Consider the following 6,043-nt stretch of genomic DNA (forward strand, 5'->3'; position numbering starts at 1 on the left):
CCAGGATGGTCTCGATCTCCTGACCTCGTGATCCGCCTGTCTCGGCCTCCCAAAGTGCTGGGATTACAGGCTTGAGCCACCGCGCCCGGCCAATATTAATAACTTCTATCAGCCTATATAAACTATTTCTTTTTATAGATGACTTGGAAATACTTGAAAGCCAGGTTTACGTTTGTTTTGAGCAGAGCCAAACAAGGGAAATTTCAGAACATGCTTTGAATGTGTGAGAGTCTATACCCTCCCTGGAGGAAAAATGGGGGGAGGGGAAAGCCACGGGGTTAGGAAGTGGATACTGTTGGATAATTCAGTAGAAAAAGCCATAAGGTTTTAATACTGAGAATTAGTGGAAAAATTTATCATTCAACCAAATTTGGCCAAATAAATAATTATTCAGCCACATAAGCAAATCAGATGAATCAAATTTCCTTCCAAATCAGTTTCTGAAGGAGAGACATGAAATAGGTTTGGCAACATTTAAATGAGATTCCAAACAATGAGGCCGTTCTTCCCAACTGTGAATGCCTCCTGGCCGCTCTCCTAGAAACTGTTTTGCGGTGTTTGCACTTTTCAGCAGTGCCAAGCCCTGGGCAGGACCACGCATGCCAAGACCTTGAAAAGTGCTGCAAACGGCGTCAGCCTCTGCACCGCCCGGTGCGCATGGCAGGGACAGGCCACTGGTGGGCGGGTGGGAGGACCGAGCCCCCACTGGTTTTCACCGTCTGACCGTCACAGCTGCTACTGCCCCATGGGTTCTTCTTGCCCGCGGCCCAGATACAGCCCATTTCTCAAGACTGGGGAATTGCAATAGAGACAGAGATTAATTCATGCAGAACCAGCCAAACAGGAGGGCGGAGCTTTATTCTTACATCAATCTCCCCAAAAATTCAGAGGTTAGACTTTTTCAAGGATGCTGCGGCAGGCCAGGGGATTCGCTTCTGGCTGGGGCCATGGGGTAGGGTGGGGTGAGGTGGTGGGGTGGCGGGGGTGGGGGCAGGAGGTCATCGGGTCCAGGTGGAGCCATTGATGGTCAGAAATGCAAAAACCTGGGCCAGGCACAGTGGCTCACGCCTGTCATTCCAGCACTTTGGGAGGCCGAGGCAGGCAGATCACTTGAGATCAGGAGTTGAAGACCAGCCTGACCAACATGGTGAAACCCCGTCTCTACTAAAAATACAAAAATTAGCAGGGCGTGGTGGAAGACACCTGTAATCCCAGGTACTTGGGTGGCTGAGGCAGGGGAATCACTTGAATCCAGGAGGCAGAGGCTGTAGTGAGTGGAGAGATACACCACGGCACTCCAGCCTGGGCGACAGAGTGAAACTCTCTCAAAAAAAAAAGAAATGCGAAAACCTGAAAAGACATCTCAAAAGGCCAATCTTAGGTTCTACAGTCGTGATGTAACCTGCAGGAGTAACGGGCAGTTGCAAATCTTGTGCCTGCGCTCTGGAATAATAACTGGAAACGATGTTTATGTGTACACCTTGGCAGAATTTAGGCTTCTCGCATCCACCTAGCCTGGTGGTCTCTCACTAGCTTTATGAAGGCGGTTGAGTTTTGGGGAAGGGCTACTATCTTTTTTTTTTTTGAGACGAGTCTCACTCTGCCACCCAGGCTGGAGTGCAGTGGCGCAATCTTGCCTCACCGCAACCTCCGCCTTCTGGGTTCAAGTGATTCTCCTGCCTCAGCCTCCTGAGTAGCTGGGATTACAGGTATGTGCCACCATGCCCGGCTAATTTTTTTCTGTGTTTTCAGTAGAGACGGGGTTTCACCATGTTGGTCAAGCTGGTCTCAAACTCCTGACCTCGTGATCCTCCCGCCTCGGCCTCCCAAAGTGCTGGGATTACAAGTGTGAGACACCGCACCCCACCAAGCTATTGTCATTTAAGCTATAAACTAAACGTCTCCCAGGTTAGCTTGGTCCAAGCCCAGCTATATGATTAAGGGCAGTTTGAAGGCTAAAGGCAAGATGGGGGGGTGGTTAAATTTACATCTCACTTTGTTAGAGTTTTTGCAGACGTGGTTTCATTTGTATGTGTGTGTCTGTTTTTTGTTTGTTTGTTTGTTTGTTTTTGAGACAGAGTCTTGCTCTGTCATCCAGGCTGAAGTGCAGTGGCACAATCTCGGCTCACTGAAACCTCCGCCTCCTGGGTTCTCATTTTTCTTTTCTGGTCCATCTTTCACAAGCATGCAAAGGTGGTTTCAGAGCACATCCACAGGGCTGTGGGCTGAACATAAGGTGGACATGAATTTGGGTCAGAGGGATCTGATCCCCTGATAAATACTGATGGCTGCATGGAACCCATTATAGGAGGGGCTGGTCCCACAGGCTGCCCAGCTCTCAGCAAACCACCCAAAAGCTGCTGTCTCAGACAATCCCTGCTTTGTTGTGTTGGAGGAGTGAGTTTGAAATTATGCAAGAACTGCACTAACCCCTTTCATACTTTTTGAATTCTGGACTCACTGGAAACAGCTACGGAACAGCTCTCCCATGAGTCACGCCCATGCCTACACTAGGATGGACTCAGGCATGGCTGATTGTCTGTGTGACGCCATTGTTCATTCCGATTATGAACACCGCCTGTGTAAACAGAAAGAGCTAAGAATTGGGATCATGAAGCCAAGAGCAGAAATTTGTCAGGGTATTAAGGTGAAACCAATAAAAGGCCTTTAAAGCTTTTATATACTTAAAAAAAAAATGACTTTATGCCCCCGCCCACTCCATTCTCTCCTGGTTTAACTGCTGCTTATTTTTTATTTTTATTTTTTTGTTGAGACAGGGTCTTGCTCTGTCGCCCAGGCAGGAGTGCAGTGGTAAGATCATAGCTCACTGCAGCCTGGAACTCCTGGGCTCACGCGGACCTTCTTCTTTGACCTCCTGAGTAACTGGGACCACAGGTGCACACCACCACACCTGGCTAATATTTAAATTTTTTGTGGAGATGGGGGTCTTGCTATGTTGTCCAGGCTGGTCTTGAACCCCTGGCCTCAAACGATCCTCCGTTCTCAGCCTCCAAAAGTGCTGGGATTGTAAGTGTGAGCCACTGCGCCCAGACCTAACTGCTGGTTTAATGATTCTTCCATTTCTCTCTCTTCTACTGGAAACAAGTGTGTCTCCACGGCACCTAGGGAGGCCCACTGGGGCTGCTGCTCCCAAGGGCAGGGCCAGGAGAGAGCTGCAGATTCCAGAGATTGGCCTCAGGAAGCAGTAACACAAACCTGATGGCTTTTGACCCTACGACCCTCAGAACCTTTATGAGCAGCTTCAGAAAACCTAACCATGAGTCACAGTGCTTATTTTCACATTTTGCAAGGTGTTTTCATGTCTCCTCATGTGATTCTCACAGTCCTAAGGTCAGCAGTATAGAAACTGCTGTCCTCTTTATTTTATTTATTTTTTTTGAGACGGAGTCTCGCTCTGTCACTCGGGCTGGAGTGCAGTGGTATGATCTGGGCTCACTGCAACCTCCGCCTCCCAGGTTCAAGTGATTCTCTTGCCTCAGCCTCCCGAATAGCTGGGATTACAGGCACCAGCCACCATGCCTGGCTAAGTTTTGTATTTTTTACAGAGACTGGGTTTCACTATGTTGCCCAGGCTGGTCTCAAACTCCTGGCCTCAAGTGATCCACCCGCCTCGGCCTCCCAAAGTGCTGGGATTACAGATGTGAGCCACCGCACCTGGCCCTGCTGTCCTCTTTAACAGCTGGGAAATACCCTCACCAGAGTTAATGACAGCTGTGAGATCGCATTCAGAGCTGGAACCTGAGGCAATGATTTCCACACCATTCTTTATCTTGTAAGTATTATTAGAGAGTTAACAATTTAGCAGGCCAGGATTATCCACCCCAAGTGAATACTTAACACTGTGGTCACAAGTGCTGACATATGAATACAATGGAGAAATTTTACTCCCTGAGATGGACAGCCTGTTTTGCAAAAACTTCAAGTGGTTTTCATCTATTTTTTAATTTTTTTGTAGAGATGGGGGGTCTCATTAGGTTGGGCTCAGGAACTCAAGATCAGCCTTACAATGTAGCAAGACTCATCTCTACAAAAAATACAAAAATTAGATGTTGTGGCTCATGCCTGCTGTCTGAGCTACTCAGGAGGCTGAGGCAGGAGGATGGCTTGAGCCCAGGAGGATGAGGCTGCTGTAATGACACCACTACACTCCAGCCTGGGTGACAGAGTGAGACCCTGTCTCCAAACAAAAACAAAAACAAAACCCCAAAACTGAGAGTCTCTATACTTTTTCTTCTCCTTCCTTCTCTCTCCCTCTCTCCTTTACTTCTTCCCTTTCTTTTTGTTGATTCATCTTATTATTGAACATCTATGATGTCCCAGAAAGAAACTGAAAGTATAAATTTAATAAGAAATACATTTATAGAGCAGGGCACGTTGGCTCATGCCTATAACCCCTGCACTTTGGGAGGCCGAGGTGGGCGGATCACGAAGTCAGGAGTTCGAGACCAGCCTGGCCAATATAGTGAAACCCCATTTCTACTAAAAATACAAAAATTAACCAGACATGGTGGCGCATTCCTGTAGTCCCAGCTACTCGGGAGGCTGAGGCAGAATAATTGCTTGAACCTGGGAGGAGGAGGTTGCAGTGAGCCGAGATCATGCCACTGCACTCCAGCCTGGGCAACAGAGTGAGACTTCACCTCAAAAAGAAAAAGAAAAAAAGACATTTGTAGGCCAGGCATGGTGGGCTCATGTCTATAATCCCAGCTCTTTGGGAGGCCAAGGCAGGCAGATCACATGAGGCCTGGAGTTCAAGACCAGCCTGGCCAACATGATGAAACCCAGACTCTACTAAAAAATGCAAAAATTAGCTGTGCTTGGTGGCGCACGCCTGTAATCCCAGCTACTCGGGAGGTTGAGGCAGGAGAATTGCTTGAGCCCGGGAGGTGGAGCTTGCAGTGAGTCGAGATCCTGCCACTGTACTCTTGGGTGACAGAGTGAGACCCTGTCTCAAAAAAATAAAAAAAAAAAAAATAAAAAAAAATTTTTAGTGAATTATTATTATTATTATTATTTGAGATGAAGTCTTGCTCTGTCGCCCAGGCTGGAGTGCAGTGGTGTGATCTCGGCTCACTGCAAGCTCTGCCTCCCGGGTTCAAGCAATTCTTCTGCCTCAGCCTCCTGAGTAGCTGGAGTCACAGGCGTGCACCACCATGCCCCGCTAATTTTTGTATTTTTGGTAGAGACGGGGTTTCACTATATTGGCCAGGCTGGCCTCGAACTTATGACCTCAGGTGATCTGCCTGCCTCAGCCTCCCAAAGTGCTGAGATTACAGGCGTGAGCCACAGCACCCAGCCAACTCGGTCACTCTTGACACTGTTTCCAGTTCTACTCCCTGACCCCCCAGTTCCTCAGTGTGGTGGATCCAGAAGTCTGCCTTACACAACTGCCCCCTGGTGGCCACCTTCCCATGGGACAGTTCCATGCAGTCTGTTCAGGTGGCCCCGCTGACCCTCACACCCCACACAGACTAGGCAGATATGCTGCAGTGACCACCATTCAGTCACTGCAAGACCTCCTGGAACTTGTGACTGCTTGCTTTATTTTTTGAGACAGGGTCTATGTTGCCCAGGCTGGGGTGCAGTGGTGCAGTCTCAGCGTACTGCAGCCTTGATCTCCCAGGCTCAAGCGATCCTCCTACCTCAGCCTCCCAAGTAGCTGGGACTACAGGTGCCCACCACCACGCCCAGCTAATTTTTGTATTTTTAGTGGAGACAGGGGTTTCACCATGCTGGCCAGGCTGGTTTCAAACTCCTGACCTCAGGTGATTCATCTGCCTCAGCCTCCCAAAGTGCTGGGATTGCCGGCATGAGCCATCTCACCCGACCACCTGCTTGCTTTAAACCCACTAATTAAAATCTCCACGGGGAAACCTGTTTGGGTGACGCCCAGGACCCCACTAAAGGCACTGGCCCCCAAGTCTCTTTCTGACCTCCTGTGTATGACCTCCAGGAGTACTGTGTATCCCTAGGAACTTTAAGTGATAAACTGGTTTTTTGTTTTATTGTTTGTTTTTTGACA

The sequence above is a fragment of the Mandrillus leucophaeus genome, unplaced genomic scaffold (assembly GCF_000951045.1).
Source record: "Mandrillus leucophaeus isolate KB7577 unplaced genomic scaffold, Mleu.le_1.0 Scaffold859, whole genome shotgun sequence".
Lineage (NCBI taxonomy): Eukaryota > Metazoa > Chordata > Mammalia > Primates > Cercopithecidae > Mandrillus > Mandrillus leucophaeus.